Here is a 21,389-nt window from a genome sequence, read left to right as displayed (position 1 = left end):
TAAGCTCCATTCCTGTTGGAGGATCTCCTGTAGGAGGATCCTTGATTAGGTTAGGCGCCGGCGCTAGCTCGGGTCCAGGAGCAGAGGTCAAGGTCTCTGGTGGCTCTACGTCCAGGCTGGATGGAGCTTGGCACTGCTCAGTGCTGCCAAGTGGCACTGGCATTGAGTTGAGGTCAGCTGGACCTGTTACGGGTAACGGAGGTGCAATACCTCTCAGCGGGCCCTTGGTAATGGGAGACAGAGGCTCCTGTCTTGCGTGGAAGGTTAAGCCTTGTGGAGAATGGACAGTGTCCGCTGCTGGTAGCTTGCTAGGGCACCCAGGCCAATTAGTGGAGTGCCCTATTATGTTACAGGTTTTGCAACGGAACTTTGAATGATCAATCTCCCTCCTTGGTAACGGGGGAGACTGTTGGTGGCTGTACTTCCGGGAGGAAGTAGGTCTTGGATGTCTCCTTGCTTTGGAGTAGCTTGTTGTTGGGTTAGGACCCCTAGTTTTTTTGAAATGCGAGGGAGACTTCATATCTTGCCCTAGGAGGAGGTCATAACCTCATGGAATGTAGCTTGCAACTGCAAGGGTACAAACTTTGGAGAAGGGAGGTCTGGTGACTCTCAGTTGTACGGTCGGAAGGATCAGCTTGATATGGTTGATGCCTTCAATGGTGATGAGTTGACGTCTGTCAACGTTAACCCCTCGGGGGATTCGATCTTTCCGTATCAGGGAGATTTGAGCACCAGAGTCGTCATAGGCTCTGACGTGGCTTGGCACATAATGGCTTTGGAGGGGTGCGACAGTTATAGGGCCCTTAGCTGGGGGTCCTAGTAAAGAAGAATTGGTAACAGCCATTGCAATGGCGGGAATATTGTGATTAGCGCACCCTCCGTAGTTGGCAGACATGTGACCCTTGCGGCCACAGTCTCGACAAAACTTGTTCCAGAACTTCTTCCGTGGCACTGGACGGTAAGGCCGAGATGGCCCCACAGGTTGCGAAGCTTTGAGTCACCAAGGCTGGCAGTGTGCTCTGGCACAGGTGAAGAGTCCTCTCCAAGTTCGGGGTTAACTGGTGGGCTTACCTCTTCCAAAATGGAGGAGGTAGGCGGTGAAATGGTAAGAGGCTGAGATAATGCGGAAGAAGCTTCGTGCTCTGACACTGGGTCAGGGCCAGGTTCACAAATAGAAAGGATGTCGGGGACATCGGAGGCACTAGCCTCTGAATCTAAAATTGAGGTTTGGTTATCTGGCATGCTGCAGGTGTCTGGTACATCTGGTAGTGGGAGCTGCGTCCAGGGGAGATACGGCTTTAGTAGATCTCGGCCCAATATCACCTGATAAACCTCATGAAATCTATCAACTACGCCCAGGCGGCACAATGTGGTTTCCCTGGTCTCCTGGTCCAATAAGGGCATTTCCACCTTTAGAAGGGCCGAAGGAACAGAACAGAGGTGACCATCAATCCATTCAAACTGAATTTCTTCGTCCTTCTGGATTTTGGCACCCCTAGGTAATGCCTTTCTTGAAATGAGGGAGACCTGGGCTTTGGCATCGGCCATGACATGTACCCACCGATAGGCTGTAGGAGACTGTTCCTCAGGGAGGGCTACATGGTAGCCTTGGAGAGGTTCACCCTGGAAGCTCTTATCCCAAGGTAGGGATCGACTTGGGCACTGGTCGGAATCCACAGCATGCCCACGCACACAACAAGTGGTGCAGAACCTCCACAACCACCTCTTACCAGGAGTCCAGCTCATGGTCTGGGGCTTGGAAGCTTGCCAAGTGATTTCTTCATCTCTGAGCGCTAGCTCATGCTTTTTCTCTTCTTCTCTTTCCTTCTTCTCTGCTTCTTTCTCTATTCTCTCTACTTCTCTGGCTTTTCTCTGGTTTTCTCTTTCTTCCTTTTCTTGCAGGCGCGCAGCATCCTACTGCGCCTTCACCCACTGGTCGAGTGCTGGTCCAGTGTAACCGGCCTCCTTGCCCAGAGTTATGAGGGTTCGGAGCTTCTCTAGCTCTCTGGCAAAGAAGTCGTGGGAAGCAAGGGAAGACATTTCCCTTAGGCTGCAGTAGAGGCTTGGACAAAGTTAGAAATAATGGTGGCCAGGAATAGTACTGGATGGAATGGGAGTGCCCACTTGGTGACGTGGCACTCACATGGAAATGGATTCTGCGACGTGGTAGAGAAAAAGTCTGAAAAGACTGTGTGCTCTGTGGCACTTGGGAAGTGTCCCGTAAGTTGGTGGCACTTCTGGAATGGCACCTTCTAATGAGGTGAGAAAATCAAATGGAGTGTGCGGTGTTCATCACACTTAAGGGCGTTCCTAACTTGGGAGATGCTGGAATAGGCAACCTGCAGGTCCAATACAGGTGCACGGCACTTTGAGGAGGCGTTCCTTGGACAACACTTAGGGCTGGTATAGCGGCACTTCGGGAGGCGTTCCCTTGGGGAGTGTTCCGAAGGATCACTGACCCTTGGACATGGAAACACTAATGAATTGGGCGTTCCGTAAGGACGGACACACAGGTAAAGAGCTACCTGTACGGCCTGTACAGGTGCAATGGCACTTATGGAGGCGTTCCTTGGACAGCACTAGTAGTGCTGGAATAGCGGCACATCAGGAGGCGTTCCTTTGGAGCACTGGTAGCGTGCTGGTGTGTCCCGTCGGACGACACTAAATGCAGTATACTCAAATATACTGAAGAGAAATGGCACTCTGTTCGTGGCAGAATGTAATGGTGGAGGAGAGAAAGTAAAAGGTGGGTGTACTTCAGTAGCCAGTCGATGGACAATGTCAAGAATTAGTGGCACTGTAAAATGTTAAGGCCTGACGTGCACTGGTGGTGGCCAGTCCTAGACTGGTAACGACTTCCTTGATGGAAGTAATGAGGTTGCGGTGCACACTGTGCAATCTGTGCTTGCGGTATACTCAAGTCTTTTTGGGATAAAGAAATGGAAAAGACCACTCGGGCATGACAGGTAATGGTAAATTGGAAATGCTCAGTCCTTGGCTGAAGTACTCGGTAAATGAAATAAATAGACACAGGCGCGTATCACGCTCAGTGTAAATGAAACACAAGAGACTAAAATAATGTTAATTCTGCATGCGTAATGGTGAATAATAGGCTCTCTCTCTCTCTCTCTCTCTCTCTCTCTCTCTCTCTCTCTCTCTCTCTCTCTCTCTCTCTCTCTCTCTCTCTCTCTCTCTCTCTCTCTCTCTCTCTCTCTCTCTCTGAGAGGGTGAAAATGATATATGACGAACTCCCTTGTATTTATTTGAACTACTAATAATGTTAGTTAATACGACGCAACTTGCGTTAAATGATCTCCTTACGTTAACGTTTAAAAGGAAGAATTGCTTTCGGACAAGTTTTATGAAAACAGAACGCACTAGCGAGGAACGAGTTTTACGTTACTTTGAAATTGATTGCGTTTACATATGAAATTTACAATGATGCGTTTTACGTGAACAATTCTTTTAATGTGATTTACTTTTAAGATTTACGTTAACTTTACGTAAGGTTACTAGGTCCCTGTCACAAGTGAAATGACGGAAAGGATTTTAAGAATAAACTGTTAGCAAAACATTTGTAAATGGAAAAGGTTACGTTAAGTCCGAAGTGAAATGAAACTTTCGCTCAACGAGCGGGTGAGCAATACGAGGTGAAACGGGCAGTGAGCACTAGCAGAGTGGGTGAGCAATACGAGGTGAAACGGGCAGTGAGCACTAGCAGAGCGGGCTGCTACCCGCAATGGCGAATCAGCTGATTTTCTGTAAACACGGAGGCGATTTACAACACGAAATTCTAGTTTCTTATCCAAGGCGAATTAACGTTAATTTATCTGGCAGAATGATAGATACTAGTATCGAGATTGATATTATTTACGTGAAACCTTCAAGACTTGCGTTACTTTGCTTAAATCGTTGAGATAATGCTTAAAGGGATAAAAACATGGCTGCGCGTTGTGCGAAACAAAGGTTGGCTGGCAGGCCTGAGAGAGCGCATGCGCTAAGCTGACGAGAGCTGGCAGGCTAAGCGGTTACCAACACTTGGAATGAAAACTAAGTTAAAACGAATTCCCCTAACATATCACAGACAAAAGAATTGTACACTTCTTTTGCCGTAACTATTAGTAGAACACTCCTAACTAGCTAGGCTTGCTAACACAGCAATAAACCCTGGCAAAGCACTTCCTAGGTTGAACTAGTACTTTCTGGCATCTATCTTACACACACGTGCTCGTGTATCGTCAGGTGAGCACAATACAAAATAGCAGAATTCACTCGGCGCTCTGGCTGTTACAATAATAATATTTCTACTTAACACTCTTTTAAACCACTTCTAAAATAATTCCTTAACGTACCTTAAGCTAACAATGGTTATAAAATAAATCATATATGAATGATATACCTTACCGTGAGTCTGTGTGTCTCCCGCAAGTGTGCTCCGATTTACGCTTCGTAAAATCATTTACAGTTTTACGTTTTACAAGGGATAACGCGTTTTACAAGCTTTTTAAGCAAGCTAGGTTCGAATCCATGGCAAGGTTCGTCATTTTTACATTTGAACCGGCCTCGTCTGGCCCAAAACGTAAAGGAAAATATTTTAGGGAAGAGGCAGAATAAATCGGTTGAAACTTACCTTAAAAGGATTTAGTTAAGTTACTCTAGAGAAAGATCGCCATTGAACTCAACTAATTACTTTACACACAATTATTTACAAGAGGCCATTTAATGGCCTGGAGAAGGAGTAAATGCAGCTGGTCCGCACGAGGGACAATATTATCTCTCACAAGGGTATGATAGCTGGCTAGAATGAGATTCACGTAAAAGCTGGTTTTCAAAATTATTCATATTATCTTGCAGTAATGCAGCACTTGTGGGTGCGAAGACTTGGACACATGACTCAGCAAATCTGGAAGAAATCACAGATTAGACACAAAATAATTAAAGAGTTCTTGCAAACGTTACAGTTACTCACTTTGTCTAACACACTGGGGAGGAACTCTTAGTGTTAAATGAAATATACAATGACTTTATTTGGCTGGGATGATCACAAAAGGGAGGCATGCGGCCACGAGGCAGTGAAAACGAACAAAGGAATGTTCATTTGAGAATTAGCAGTTTGAATTTTGAAAATGGGGAGTAGATACGACACTAGGAGGGAAAGAACTGGCAATATGACTGATTCACAAGACGTACCTAGATGCCATAGTAAGTAGACCTTTGTGGAAATGCGGCGTCGGCTTTGTCTCAGGTCTGAGGGCGCCAGTAACGCCTTGGTAGGCCTAAATGGAAGGCTGGCTGGGACATCCATCCGAGGTCACAACTGGAGGCAACTGAGGTCAAAGGCAGGTGTGTTTCATGGGGGATGGGTTCAGCTTAACCCCCCAAGAGCAGGGCATCCTGGAAACAGAACATACGGCCAGCAAGGGGTTCACAGGAAAAAGGAGCTTAAGACGTAGGCCTAATAAGTACCTGGCTACCTACACCCTCCCTTTTTGGGATACGTCCCTATGGCTGACAAGAGTCTTTATTTCCCCCTTTCTGCAACTACGGCTGGCCTGCTTTGGGTTCCCGCCTAAAATCAGCTGATATTAGAAAAATGGCTGCTTTTCTACCAATCAAAATATGTAACTAAATGCTGGGTAGACGAGGAGATCAATAAATGTAACAATATAGATCCTGTACACTTATGTTAAGGCATAACTAATTTACTAATTCCTTTGGAGGATGTAGATAGGTGTCCACGGAATCACTGGAGACCTCCAGTCTGCTACATCAAGGGAGTTACTAAACACCGGGTCAGACCAATAAACCGAAGACGTCTCCCAAAGGAAAATATAAAGGTCGACACCATACCTGGTGTTAGCCTCCCTACGTGACTCTTCACGAGCCTCGACAGCCCAGACGCGCAAAGCAGCACCAAGACCCTCAGTACACCGGTGCACGGCAGAAGCCTCTCCTACAGAGCTGGGATCCAGCGCCAGCCCTGTCTACCCGTGGACTCCTCTGACGGTGGGGGAAAAAGCAAGGTGGGGGGGGGGGGGGGGGGGGGGGTGTCATGTCGCAAGTGACACAAATCCTTGAGAGGCAAAGAGATTAAAGCCGTGATCAGTACATACGCCGCAGGTGGCTCCTCATACACCGGTGGGTCAAACCTCGAGGAATATAGCGTTGTCAAAAATAAAATATTCCGAGATGGCTGCTGCACTAGTCCTTCTGGGATGACGATACGGCCCGAACTCTCTGGGAAGGCGACGTGCTTTTCCAGCGCAACACTCGCACCGTCACTCACACTCCAATGAAAGTAAACAATAAAAAAGCGTTGATAGGGTTGTTTGATAATTATCTACTAAAGGAAGAAGCAACAGCATCACTATCATAACATTTAACGTAATGCACAACGAACTATGTACAGTTGGACACAGGTTTCCCTGGTACACCTTCTTGAGCAACTTCGAAAAATTATATGGTAACAGTGTTTACTGAGGGGGATGGGGGGAGGACTCTTCCTCTCTTAGCAAGAGTTCCACCAATAAGCTCTGGAATTCTTTCAGTGGGAGGAGTCATTAGGTAAGGTTGGAGAAAGACACACACACACACACACGAAGTAAAAGAAAAAGGAAAGAAATCTGAGCAGGTTATATCGCTGTAACTAAGATTACTGTCTCACTTTAAATATAAGTTTGTTTATTAAGATTCCATTTAACTTTCGTCTAAGGCATTATCTTACCACCATGTCTGTTGTTATATATCGGTGATATCCATTACGCAATACTTAAAATTGATCAAAATTTTAGAGTTATATTGGTATTGGAGAGAATCACGAACATCATAACAAGATATTTTAACTTATCACATAAGCCAAGTTTATAGTATCGGTTGCAGTGCGTTGCCTACAAATTCTACAATAGGAAGCTCTAAAGAGAAGCGCAGCAACACTTCACTGAACGTACCCAAACACTCGGTGAACGTGTTGAAAATGGCCGACACCTTAGCTCCTCTCTCTCTCTCTCTCTCTCTCTCTCTCTCTCTCCTCCTCTCTCTCTCTCTCTCTCTCTCTCTCTCATATTAGCTAATTTAAAGTGACATGTCATCTAGAAATACCACTGCGCTAAGTATGCAGTTTTGATACGTCATTAACACCCTCTATTCTTGACTAAACTAATATATGCATATATATTTTTTCGGGGGGCGGGGGGAGTGGTGTCGGGGATTAAGTTCTTGTTGTTAATCCGTCTTACAGGTTTTGGAATTCTGAAATGTAATTCAAACTGACAAGCTTCTTGCTTTTGCTGTACCGATGCCCTCAGCATTGCTACAACTGAAATGGATCGGGGGCTAGGGGTAAGGTGGGCCTGTTGCGACCCCGATGAGTGGACGAAGTACTAGATATGCTCGTGGATAGAGTGTATTTCTAACGAAAAGCTCCACTTGAAATATTTTCTTGTTTATCTTTAATGCCTGCGTGTTTTTAGTGTTTATCCTAATATTATTACAGTACTGTAGATTTTCTGAATACAAAAACATTTACAAGAACAAGGATTGAGTTAAACTCACTCTCTCTTGAAATACATATAGAATGAAAAGGAGAGAGAGAGAGAGAGAGAGAGAGAGAGAGAGAGAGAGAGAGAGAGAGAGAGAGAGAGAGAGAGAGAGAGAGAGACTAGACGTTACTGAGGATTCAAAATGAAACTACTAGGGACAGAGAAAATTCCACAACGTGTAATGGAAGTGAAGAAGGCCTCCCAAACTTGGTGCAAACTTTTAACCATTCCCATATGGTAAACTTAATTCGTTTGCCAATGATAAACAATTGTTGATATTCAGAGGTTTCATGTATTCATAGTTGGATTTGTATTCCCTCTTGAATATACTGTAGAGGTTATTCGCTACACATCGTTCATTACAATAATTATTACATGATATGGATAAACATATCTACTTGGCTTATATTTTCTAATATATTAATTGTGATACATGTTTTAATGTCCTACGGACAGAAATTCCTTTCGCTCTTATTATCATTCGTGTGAGGATAAGAGACAGACGTCTCTGTTGTTAAACAGCCCCTTCAGTCATTTACCTGTCCATTGTGGAAAGAGCTATTTGGAGAAATGTAGTTTGATGATACTGTCCTAGGGTTCTCTTTTTAAATAATTTTTAAAGAAAAAATCAGGATGGCGAAATTCGCTTTAGATTTTGAACTCCTTTAAGATATCAAATTCACCTTTCTAATAAATATATCATAATGATCATGACCTGGAGCTAAACGATGTGCATAGGTGTGTTTACGATTTTTTTTTTTACATCATACGACATGGAAGTTCAGCGGAACCCATGGGGTAATCCAAATATACACACTCAATTTTTACATTTATTTTTAATATTAGTGAGAAGTCCAGCCACCTTCCTCTTAGATCACCTCTTGTAATCTGTTAGACATAGAAGATTCATGGTTTCTGACGATCTGTGGCCGGATGTGGAATAGCTTCCATTGTGTTCCCAGTGGTCCATAAGTTGATCTGGTCTCCTCTCCCTCTCAGGCTCCCAACATTTTACCAAATTAGCCTAAATATTCTCAGTGAGGTTCATGTCTGTATCCTTACTTGGCCAGTCAAGCAATTGCAGATCCTCTCGACCTTGAAACCATTCCTGGACTACTCTGGCCGTATGGATGGAGCAGCGGTCGTGAATGAAAATGACAGGAGCAGGTGGGGAGGAATAATTCCGCTGTTGAAGTGAAAGAAGTTAGAAATCCAGAATAATATCAATGTATTTTTCACCAGTGAACCTCCACTCAGTCCTGGTGATATCATCCATACAATGTAAGAAGATCCAGCCCCACACGTTTACTGTGACATGCCCATTTCTGGTCACCTGGTCACCTCGTAAATGTTTCTTCTGTAGTATCTAAAGGGAAAAAAAATATTTTTTAACAATTTACGCTTTGCTTTTCGTAATAGGGAAAATAATGCTATATCGTTTGGGGAAATAAAATGCTAAGTAACAACCCTTGCATTAAGTTAAGAATGTTTATTCATCTGCAAGGATTAATACTTATAATAGCATTAAGTTTGATCTGCAACGGTCCGTTATGATATGATATTCTTTAATTCAGTAAACAGGCTGTACTCTATATTATAAGTTTGCCTACGTGATTATTCATAACATTAATAATGCATTTGCTTAATGCCTGAAAGCTGGCAATAGTAGAACTAATGGGGGGTTTTCAATGAAGAATTTTTATTTTCACACTTCTCGTGGCAATATAATTCAATTAGCGGAAAATACATGGTTATTGACAGAATTATTATCTTTTGATTATAATATTACCCTTGCTTATAATTATTATAGCCTGACCGTTATTATTAATTATAGGAACTCACCTTATATTACTCGGTCTTCAGTTATGTATTCTGCCGTGACTTCTGCTAGTAAAAGACCTTTCGTCACTGCATACGACTCGAGAATAAAATTCCATATCCTCCTCCACAAACTGTTGAACAAAGGCAAGCCTATCAGCACGATGCCGTTCGGCGAGAAATTCCTTCTTGGCAGGAATTTTATGAGGTATTCCTGCCTCATGCAGACGTCTTCGCACTGTCATAGCCGAAACATTTAATGCCAGACGTTCACAAATAGCAATAGTATTGGTAAAAGGATCTTCTTCTGTTGCTTGTCGAACGTCGTCGTTATCCTAATGGGTGGAGGTCTTCGAACTGAAATACGTAATAACATGCAGATACCTAGATAATCAAAATTAGTTATAGCCTGTTTACTTATGGGAACGCTATTTGGTAAGTAAAGAGAAAGAATCACTATTAGAGTTCAACAGGACCAAGGCAACTGTAATTAGGTTTCATAATTTCACGGGTTTATAAGGTTTATAGTTTAGAAAATAGTAAATAAATGAAATAAATAAATGCTATCCAAAGTCGGTCAATTTCCCAGTCTAAGCGTGCCTCCTTTTCCATTTATTTACTGTTGTAGGAGACACTATGCAACAGCACGTATTGAAAGCCCACTTTCTCGTAGAGCGACGATTTGCGCCCGGAGAACTATATGTTGCTGTTCATTTGGAGACTATAACGAATACTACTAGCAGAGGACAGATAACCTATCAAAATTTATACAACACCTCAGTCTAGCCATGATTGGGTGACAAACTTGTTAGGGTGTAATAGGGGTGCTATAGCAGTGATATCGTTATCACTGAACAAAGTGATATATTAAATCACACGATTACTGGGACTGATTGATTGATTGGCTGTTACTGGCATTGCAGCATCTCAGGTCATTACTGTCATTGATAACGTTTAAAATTCTGTATGTCTTCATAATGATAGATTGTTAATTATTTGTTTGAAACGCTGTTTACTAAAGGTGGTGCTGTTCCTCTCTTAACGTGAATTCCACTAATCAGCTTAGCATTACATTTCTCCAAAACGATATATCATTATTTTCCCTGTTATGGAAAGCAACGAGTAAATTGTAAAAAATTTCAGATTGTTTTCCTTCAGATACCACCGAGGAAACATTTACGAAGTGGCCAGGAGTGGCTTGTAACTGTAAACGTGTGGGCCTGGATTTCCTTACATGGTATATGTGATATCACCAAGACTGAAGGGTTTCACCAATGAAAAATAGGTTAAAATTCTTCAGGATTTCTTCCTCCCTTCACTTCACCAGCGGAATTATCCCTTTCCACCTAGTCCTGTCATTTTCATTCATGACGGCTGTCCCATCCATACGGCCAGAGTAGTCCAGGAATGGTTTCAAGGTCGAGAGGATTTGAATTGGTTGACTGGCCAAATAAGGGTGCAGACACGAACCCCACAGATCCCGAGAAAGACTGAACAATTCGCAGTGCAGTGGAAAAATCACTGAATTTCTAATCAGTTTTCTCCCATGTATACATAATTTGTTTTTTATTTTTGTTCCCATTATTTTTATGCTCATCCATTTCGTATGAAGTAGCTACTGTCGCATATCTTATGTAATATAAGCAGGTTAGGGGTAATTACGTTTGCTTTATGTCAATTACAATTAGAATCATAACTACCTGACCTGTTATCGAATTACAATTACAACTTCAATTACAAGATGGGGAACAATATCAAATACAATCATTAGTATAATTTCATAATTTTAATATTTCTAAATTGTAATCACAGCTACAAATACATATATAAAATGTATTACTCAATTACATTTCGCACACCTATTTCCTTTAAAAAAATGCAGATAGTTGCAAAGACTTTATACTTGAGTTTGGTGTCCTTTTACAGTCAATTTCTCCAACAATTGTAAGTTGTATCTTATAATACCTTTAGTACAAATACAAAATAAACATATCTAAAATATTTTAGACCTGCAAAAATTATCGTTAACATCCTATGATTTGCCTAAGTAAATTGTTAGTATGTTTATTGTGTTGAAAATTATTATGATGATTATAAGAAAATAATACTAACATACAAAACTCAAATATGGGAAAAAATTTTCACAAAATTTTTTGCACAAAAAAAGGAAATAAATGGAATAAAATTTTTTTTAGAATTGGTAGCTGGCTTGTTAAGATTCTCCCTTAATAATATAATAAATAAATTGGGTAGCGACTCAAAACATCTCTCTATTGCATTTGGTTAAGATGAGTCCTCGAAAAGTAAGAGGGCTGCTCAAGGATAACAATTTCAAATAAAGTACTTTATTATTTCAACTTTTCAGTTACAATTACAATTACCATTAAGTATAAATAAGAAACAACCGCAATTACAGTTAACTTCAAAACGTGTAATTAAAAACATTTCAGATAAATGACAATTACTCCAAGCCTGAATAAAAGGTAATGCTTATTTGTAATTGGTAAAGCTATTACTGTGAGTTTCACAGACAGTGCAGTCACGTTTTTGGTCAATAACACTGTAATGAAGACTGGTATCAGTACGAGATTTTGCTATAATTTTTCGGTATAATCAAGGCTTTAACTCTAATGAATGTCCGGTAAAAATGCTAAATTTTTATTTGTAACACATAGAGCAACTATAAGCAGTTACCTATTCAAACCAATCTGTATGCAATTGGCGGCTCTCTCTTTGCTAAAAAAAAAAAAGTTGAAAAGTTGCGTGACAAACGGATTTCTGCTACCATGCCGACAGTTATGTTTCTAGGCGGCCATCTCTCCTTCACCTTCGTAATACAAGCATATGGCTGATGCCCTGAGTCCAAATGAAGATTGCGAAGGAGGTAACCAAACACAAGTATAACAGTAGCTTTACCATCAATCACAGTGTCTATCGTTCTACTACTCCACCATACATGCAGATATCTCTCACTCTAATAATTATAATAATTTACTCATAACCCGAGTCAATAGTCACTAAAGAAAAAAAAATTGACCTTAAGATAAAAATAGTAATAGCTACTACTACTGCTTAATATTGTTCCCTTGTTTTCAACGTAGACCAAAAGTAATATATCCATGCCTAAGGTAAGGTAGTACGGTACGGAATTTGCACATTTTTTCCGTACCTGAACTATACCGTACCGTACTTTGGTAAAATTGTCGTTGCGTTATTCCGTACCGTACACATAGGCTAAATATCAACCGTGCCATACCGTACTGTAGTGCCAGCCTTGCTGGCAATTAACAACTGAGTGAATCGTTAGATATAAACAACATTGTAAATTATTATTATTAGATTAGATAGATGGATAGATAAAATAAAATCGTACAAAATATACTTAAACTGAAGTAACATTCAGAGAGAGAGAGAGAGTGAGAGAGAGAGGGGAGGGGGAGGAGAGGCGAGGGAAGGAAGAGAAGTGGAGTGGAGGGAGAGGGTAGGCGAAGTTTTTTTTTTTATCTGTTGTGTTCATATCCATTTCTGGCTAATCGAGCCTTTTGCCTCTTCGTACAGGACAAGTGTCTATTCTTTATTATTTGTGATTCATGATACTCTTATAAATTACGGTACTGGTGTAGTACACTATAGCAAAATCTCATACTTAAACGAATCTTAGTTACAGATAAATAGGTTAGAGAATTCGCGAACATTTTTACCGAGCTCATTTTACGAAGCAGTGCTCAACGAATATTCAGTTCTCAATGTAATTTTTAACAGGAACAATAATTGCATGAGCATATTATATTTAACAGTAGTATCTTTATTTCATACCATGGTGATTATGATCCCTATTGGCTAATCCTACAATCAAGGAACGATATAATGATATATGAAGCATGGTATTGTTTTACTCGACTCGAAACAGTCTGAATCCCAACGGAGGTGAGGTCGTCAGCAGGATTTTTAAATGGGTCAGATTTCATAACCAATCACCATGAATCGAAGGGACACAAATCTGGCTCTGCGAGGACGAAGTGTCACTTTACGCGACAATAGCTTCTCGATACGAGCCATTGAACATCACGTGATGTTGGTGTGTCCCCCACCAGGGTACAGTTGTGGATAAGAAGATGGGAGAAGAGTGGGAACTTGAACGACATGCGTAAGTTGTTTATGCTGAATGATTGGTGGATATGTTACATTATTCATGGTTATTTAATCTTGCTTATTTAATATGAAAGTTTCTTTCTTAAATGTATTTCGTCTCGCTATTATAATTTGGGTTAGACTACAGATATCCACAGCCATTCCAACACCACAGTAATATTTCAGGTGCACCTCCATAATTCCACACCGGTGGGTGGTTGGCCCTTGCCGACCAACAAAATTAGATAGTCGATTGAGTTGTCTCGATAAAATTAAGCCTATAAGAGCATTTTATTTGTGTCCACCCCGTTACAGTCATTGTGTGTCTTATGATAGCTATAGTTTATTTATTAAATGTCATTTCAGTGATGGCTCAGCAATGATTTACAATTTTAATAACCACCAACCAAATTGAGAATATTATGGATATATGTAACCTCGTTCTATTTGATATGCTTTTGAAACCAAAAATATACGGCCATGTTTACTAAACTATGATCAATCCATCGAGTACAAAATTCGAAGAACCTGTAATGATTGCAATGTTATATAAATTATAAGTTAAACATTTAAGATAATATGTTTGCTTAGCTAGGCCAGGGGGTCCACGCAAAACCACCCCAGCTGAGGATGACGCCATTATCAGGGCGGCTTGAGAGCAACCCTTAACCAACGCCGAGGCCATTCATGAAGACCTTGGATTAGGTGTCATCGATGACAGTACAAAGCAGACTCCACACTGCTGGGATTCATCACGGGACTCCAGCGACGAAGGAGCTCTTGACAGAGCGACATAAGGTGGGAAGGCTTGATTTTGCCCAACGTCATGCTGATAAGGGTTTGGACTTTTGGGGCAGGGTCATCTTTACTGACGAGAAGTGCTTCTCGTCCACATCGCATGGAAAGCTGCATTGTTGGCGAACAAATAGAACCCGACATGATAAGCAAAATCATTATTTGCATCAATTATCAATTACATTCTTCTGTATATTAATTATTAATATTCAGATTTTCTTCCATGGAAGTGGACTGTCAAAATATATAAAGGGAGTAAACATAAATAAGAGTTCGATTTCTGAGATAAATATTAGGTAAGGGACAGTGGCATCATTTGCTCTTTTTCCTCAAATATAATATATTAAATAAATAATTACACGATAGAATTCTTTCAGTGTTGTTCATCACTGAGAATCTAAATTCTCCAAAGGTATATATATATATATATATATATATATATATATATATATATATATATATATATATATATATATATATATATATATATATATATATATATATAATATATATATATATAATATATATATATGATGATTTATATATACACCCCTATTTTTTTCTCTCATTCAGATATGAACCCCGTAACATTGTTGAGGTGGTTCGATCCGGCCATGTCACCTGCAACGTATGGGGCTGGGTGTGTCTGCATGGTATGGGTGATGTGTTCTGTATCGAGGGACGATTTACAGCAGCTAAGTATGTTGAGCTTCTTGCCTTCGTTACGAGAAAGGAATTTTCCCTTCCCACCAGGGCCCATCCTGTTCACACTGCTCACGTTATTCAAGAGTGGTTTGCCAGACAGGATAACCTGCTTCTTCATGAATGGCCGAGCAAAGGAGCAGATATGAATGTGATTGAACACGTGTGGGCCCAGATGGTGAACACATGGAAAATGGAACATGAGAGAACAACACAGCAACTCATGGCTCACATCAACTCTCAGTGGGAAATTTGTAGGAGACCGCAGCAAATTTTCAACCTTGTTCATTCGATGCCCGACAGATTGAGGGAAGTGACAGAGAGAGGGTGGATGGTCAAGGTATTAGATTTTATAATATAAATGTTATATTTTTTGTAATAGGACATAAAATGTTCTCATTTTGTTCTCACTAGTTATTTGATTATATGTTTTAATAAATATAATTCACAACAAGTTTTATTATAACCATGATATTCTTGATATAATATTCGAAGTATCTGTAAAAAAAAAAATGGTATAATGCCTCCATACAATATTGAGAGTATGGCAGTAAACTTTCATACTTACTCAGGCCCCACATGTTTTTGATGTCTTCCTAATCACCGTTTCTTGTTAACAGCATTGAATTATAGAACTGAATGACTCGCTGAGAACTGTTTTCATACAGTGAGGTCGGTAACAGTATTGGCAAATTGCTTTACCTGTATACTTTGTTCAATGTATCTTTGGTTAAAACCTAAGTTATATGAACAAGAGTAAAATGTGGCATATTTTTTGGCCATCGTTGTCGTTTCTGAGTATAGGGGTCATATGCTCTGTGGGACATTTTAAAAGGTGACTGTCAATTCAGTAGATGATACTCTCTTTATGTCAGCCACTATAAGGAAAGCCCAAATGACTTCACCTATCACCTGAGGTCAACGAAATATATAGTCTATAATATATCAGTGCATACATGATTTTAGAAAAAAAAAAAAAAAAAAACAGTTAACCCTTAAAAGGTCAACCACGTCATATGACGTGTTGCAGAAGTCGTCCCACACATGTTGTTTACGTCATGTGACGTTTTTAAGTTTTTAATTTTGTGCGCCTTCATAGCTTATTGTATCGGTATTGGTTCTGTACTACTTAGTTCCTTATTAGAGGTCTTGCTGGCCGTTTGCACTGCTCGTCTTCCATTTGTATGAACTGCGCGGGGGAGGGGAGGTAATCCTGTGTGGCAAAGGATTGGTGGCGATATTTTTTTGCCGCACACCTTCTATTTTGATGATAGTATATCAGGAATAAAGTTTTTTTATTCTATTTTTAATGATTCTATAATGGAACTAACTGTAGAGAGATCCAATCGTTAATTTAATATTATGAAATGGGGTAATATAGCAAGCGAACACTCTAGGGAACAAGAGTTTATGACATTACAGTGTCAGAGATGAGAAATTTCTTTGCTTTGATTATGCTTATGGGTATGGTCAGGAAGGGCAATCTTCGATATTATTGGGTCACTGATCCTCTCTTGAATACACTAATGACATATCAGAACTGCATACTGAGCGCAGGAGTTTTTCTTGTCACTAAGTTAACTAGTATAGCTGAGAGATATATATAAGTTAGCTAGTATAAGAGAGAGAGAGAGAGAGAGAGAGAGAGAGAGAGAGAGAGAGAGAGAGAGAGAGAGAGAGAGAGAGAGAGAGAGAGAGAGAGAGAGAGAGGAGCTAAGTGTCGGAGACTCAACAAATTCATTGAATTTTTGGGTATATTCAATCATTTGCTGCTGAGCTTCTCTTTATAGCTTCCTATTGTAGAATTTGTAGGAAACGCACTGCAACCGATGCTGTAAACTTGGCTTACGTGATAAGGTTGAAATATCCTGTTATGATGTTCGTGATTTTCGGCAATACCAATATAACTTTAAAATGTTGATAAATTTTAAGTATTGTGTAATGAATATGACCGATATATAATAATAGACACGGATGTAAGATAATGTCTTGACCGAATGTTAATTGGAACCTTAATAAACAAACTTATGTTACAAGTGAGACAACAATCTTCATTACAACGATATAAAGTGCTCAGATTTTTTTTTACTCCGTGTGTGTGTGTGTGTGGTGTGTCTTTCTCCAACCATACCTAATAACTCCGCCCACCAAACGGACTTATTGGTGGAACTCTTGTTAGCAGAGAAGGGGTTCTCCCCCCCATCTCCCGCAGTAAACACTGTTACCATGTAATTTTTCGAAGTCTCGCAAGACGGTGTACCAGGGAAACCTGTGTCCAACTGTACGTTAATACTTAAACATAAAAATAAAGAAAATATTACACTCGACCAAGGCTGATTTAAAAATAAAAACAATAATTTACACTTACATGACGCGTGGATTTTATGATATACTCAAGCGCGCGTTCAATCGTGCTACATTGAGTGTGTGTGTGTGTGTGTGTGTATGTATATATAATATATATATATATATATATATATATATATATATATATATATATATATATATATATATATATAATATATATATATATATATATATATATATATATATATATATATATAATATACACCCATATATATATATATATATATTATATATATATATATATATATATATATATATATATATATATATATATATATATACATACATACATACATGTATATATATATATATATATATTATATATATAATACACATAATGTATACTACACATACTTACATCAAAACCATCAAAGCTGTTTATGCTTCAATATACATTGCATTACAATGTTAAAACACAAGTGCTTTGCATAGCCAGTGATTGTTCAATAACGTTCTATTTCAATGCTCCCTCACTTCACCTCACCAGCCACGCCCTTCTTTTACTTCTGGGTTCCAATTTCATCCCATTTAATGGCCCTCGATCGTACAATTTCCGGAAATTTATCATGATCGAACAAAAATCTTGATAGTGTTCCAGGATAAAATTCTACCATAGTTTTGAATGGCATCGAAAATTGTTCAGTAAAGGGGAGTTCTGCTTTGCAACTATAATAACTGCGTCTCATTGTTATTAGTGTAACCTTCTTCTTTTTAGGTTTTCCTATATCATTATTATTATTATTATTATTATTATTATTATTATTATATTATTATTATTATTATCATCATTATTATATTATTCTGCATCTCTTTCAGGCTGCAACTTCGAAGCTTTCTTGGTAAAACTGCATATTATCAAAGTGAGTACTTTATAGGAATACCTAATTTATTTTTAATTCAACTGATGTGCACTTCTTTAACTGACGAATCCTGAAACATGTTTTTGATCGTTGTAAAAATTCAAGTTGGTATACCTCTGCAGGTATGAAAAAAAAGAAGAAAAAATAGCATACGCTAACGTACAGGCAGGAGAGAAATATATATAATGTATGGGTTATAATATATATATATAATAATATATAAAATATATATATATCTTATATCTAATATATATTATAATATATAAAAATAAATAATATATAATATTATATATAGATTAGATTATATTAGATAATATTACAGTATACGATTATTATAGATATTATAAATATGATATATAGGTATTATATATATATATATATTATATATTATATATCTATTTATATTTATATAGGATATCTATTTATAATATTATAATAATAATATTGATTATTATTATATTATATATATATAATAGATATAGATATATATATATATAGAGATATATAGATATAGATAGATATATATATATATATATATATATATATATATATCTATATATTATATATATATATATATATATGTGTGTGTGTGTGTGTGTGTTAATGGGGGGATTCCCCCCCCCCCCCCCCCATTATTCATTAGGTAAGCGTGACACGAAACGGAAGGCAAACCACACACAACATTACACACACAGCCTCTCTCTCTCTCGGCAATCCCTCTCTCTCTCTCTGGCACCGACACCTCTTTCTCTCCATTCTAACAGGTAATGAAAATGAGAGAGTTGCATCATAACATTCACGTTTATTAACAACGAATAAATAAATCAATCAATCAAGTAATCCAGTCTTACAGACTAACTCAAAAACCCCGAAATCGTACATTGTCTAGTCACCAAAAAAGTCTACACCCCTCTGGGAATTCTTTGTCCCTCTCCTCCAGAACCGTCTGTTTCAAAGATACAGAACACATCCCGGTAAGTACACACACAAGTTTAACAGACAGAGGTTAAATATTGGATATCATCACAAAAATGTCAAACAGATAATAAGCCACTCTTTGGCTAAAGTAACTCAACACTCACCCAAACAGCCGGACACTTAAACACTATGTCACAAAAACTCCCCCGGCGAATGCCACGGAATTCTTGCCTGTGAATTGAAGACCCTCTGTCAAAATCCTCTCATAGGCTTGGGTATGACACTCTTTTAACAGAATGAGGCGCACACGCACATACAAACACAGTTCGATAGCGCCTCACGGTTCTAGCTGCATCCAGTTTCACAAAGGCACTTTGAGAAGAGTTCATAAACTGTCGTGCATTGACTTGTTGAACTAAGCATTTTTATCTCACGCCACCCCTAGAATCTCATTGTCAGCTACTCTCGGGTCGTTACCTCTACACTGTTCTCCACATTCCATAGGTCAAAGGGAACACATGGGCAATATATTATTAATCAAAAACCCTAGGCCTTACATAGGCCTTATACTATGATAAATATATATATATATATCTATATATATATAGTATAATATATATATATGTATATATATATCTATATATATATATATATATATATATATTATATATATATCATATATATAGAAAATATATAATAAAATATATCATATAATATATATATAATATATATATATATATCATATATATATAATATATATATCTATAGTATATCTATATATAGGATATATCATATATATATTAATATATATATATTCTTTATTCCTTTGTCAAGACACATGGCTACGAAGTCTGCAAGACCGCTTTTTCTTTACCTTTTCCCACACCACCGCACCTTTCCCTCCCCAAGCAATCCTTGCTGCCATTCATTCAATTCTTAGTATTCCCTCCCCTCATTATGGACTCTCATCTATGTTCATCATCATTAAGGGCTTCGCCTGTCTTCTTCAGCCTTTCGCGCTTCGCGCCCTACTTGTCAGGGTGTTGAACTCGGAGCTTTTATTTTTATTCCTTTTTTATTTTTTTTTTTGTGTGTGTTGGAAAATATCTTGACATTATACGGTTCGGATATGAATGTACTCGGTATTACTACATTTGGGTGAAAGGGGGTTGTGTTTCATAGTATCATATGTATACCGTAATCTGACGGGAATTTTCCGTAGATGGACGTTATTCAGAATGATGGACCTGAGAGAGAGAGAGAGAAAGAGAGAGGCCTTTCAATGATTATACAGAAAATGCAATTCAGCTTACCCTATCTATCCAACCCATTTTACCCTCTCCAGTAAATTATTTCTTGAACAATGAATAAATATTGTTGGTAAACGATACTGAATAAAAAAGCATAATTTCACATTTCCTTGCGTTGTAAACAAATGTTGATTCTCTCTCTCTCTCTCTCTCTCTCTCTCTCTCTCTCTCTCTCTCTCTCTCTCTCTCTCTCTCTCTCTCTCTCTCTCTTTTCCTTCCCTCCAGTTCACCCTCTTTGAAATAGCTTGTGCCCTCAGCGCAAATTCCGTCTATTTTCAGGCAAATAGGTTTGGCCCTTATATTCTGATGGGAGTCAAAGTTTAATCAAGCCAGTGACAGGTAACCAAGCTCCCTTTTAATATATTGAGAATTGTAGGGCTGAAGGTAACTGCAACAACATTAAACTGATAATGCAAGCATGTTACAGCAAGGGAGGGAAGCTCTCATAGACCCTGTTAACAACAAACGTACAATGCGGATAATATTTTTGCAGAAAATATGGGTAGGCTGTTAGCTTGATAATAATAATAATAATAATAATAATAATAATAATAATAATAATAATAATAATAATAATAATAATAATAATAATAATAATAATAATAATAGGAAAGTAAATTCATAGTAGAATACCTGTTTGATTTTTTTTATTTAAAGTATATACAGGCATACTACTTTGGATTTACTTTCCCATTCTATCGATTATGAGTATTTTGTTATAATAATAATAATAATAATAATAATAATAATAATAATAATAATAATAATAATAATAATAATAATAATAATAATAATAATAATAATATATCTGCCACTTTGATTTTGTGAAGAGTTTTCTCTATCTTCTGTATGATAGTTTTCTCTTGGGTACTACAATTAACAAATAGCATTCCAATTTCAGGCATAATAAGGGTAGTGAAATGTGGAATGTAATGTCCGTAGAGCTAATT

The 21,389-nt window shown here is 38.3% G+C and overlaps 1 long non-coding RNA gene across 1 annotated transcript in view; it reads left to right on the top strand.

Annotated features, from left to right (window-relative positions):
* Positions 1-18,211, top strand: part of LOC135210566 (uncharacterized) — a 358,564-nt gene extending 340,353 nt beyond the window's left edge. The window contains exon 3 of the long non-coding RNA XR_010313545.1: positions 18,168-18,211. This is a non-coding gene — a long non-coding RNA (uncharacterized LOC135210566). The remainder of the gene's footprint in view (positions 1-18,167) is intronic.
* The last annotated feature ends 3,178 nt before the right edge of the window (positions 18,212-21,389 follow it).

The sequence above is a fragment of the Macrobrachium nipponense genome, chromosome 39, assembly GCF_015104395.2.
Source record: "Macrobrachium nipponense isolate FS-2020 chromosome 39, ASM1510439v2, whole genome shotgun sequence".
In the NCBI taxonomy this organism is placed as follows: domain Eukaryota; kingdom Metazoa; phylum Arthropoda; class Malacostraca; order Decapoda; family Palaemonidae; genus Macrobrachium; species Macrobrachium nipponense.
This window is presented reverse-complemented; position numbering and strand designations above follow the sequence as displayed.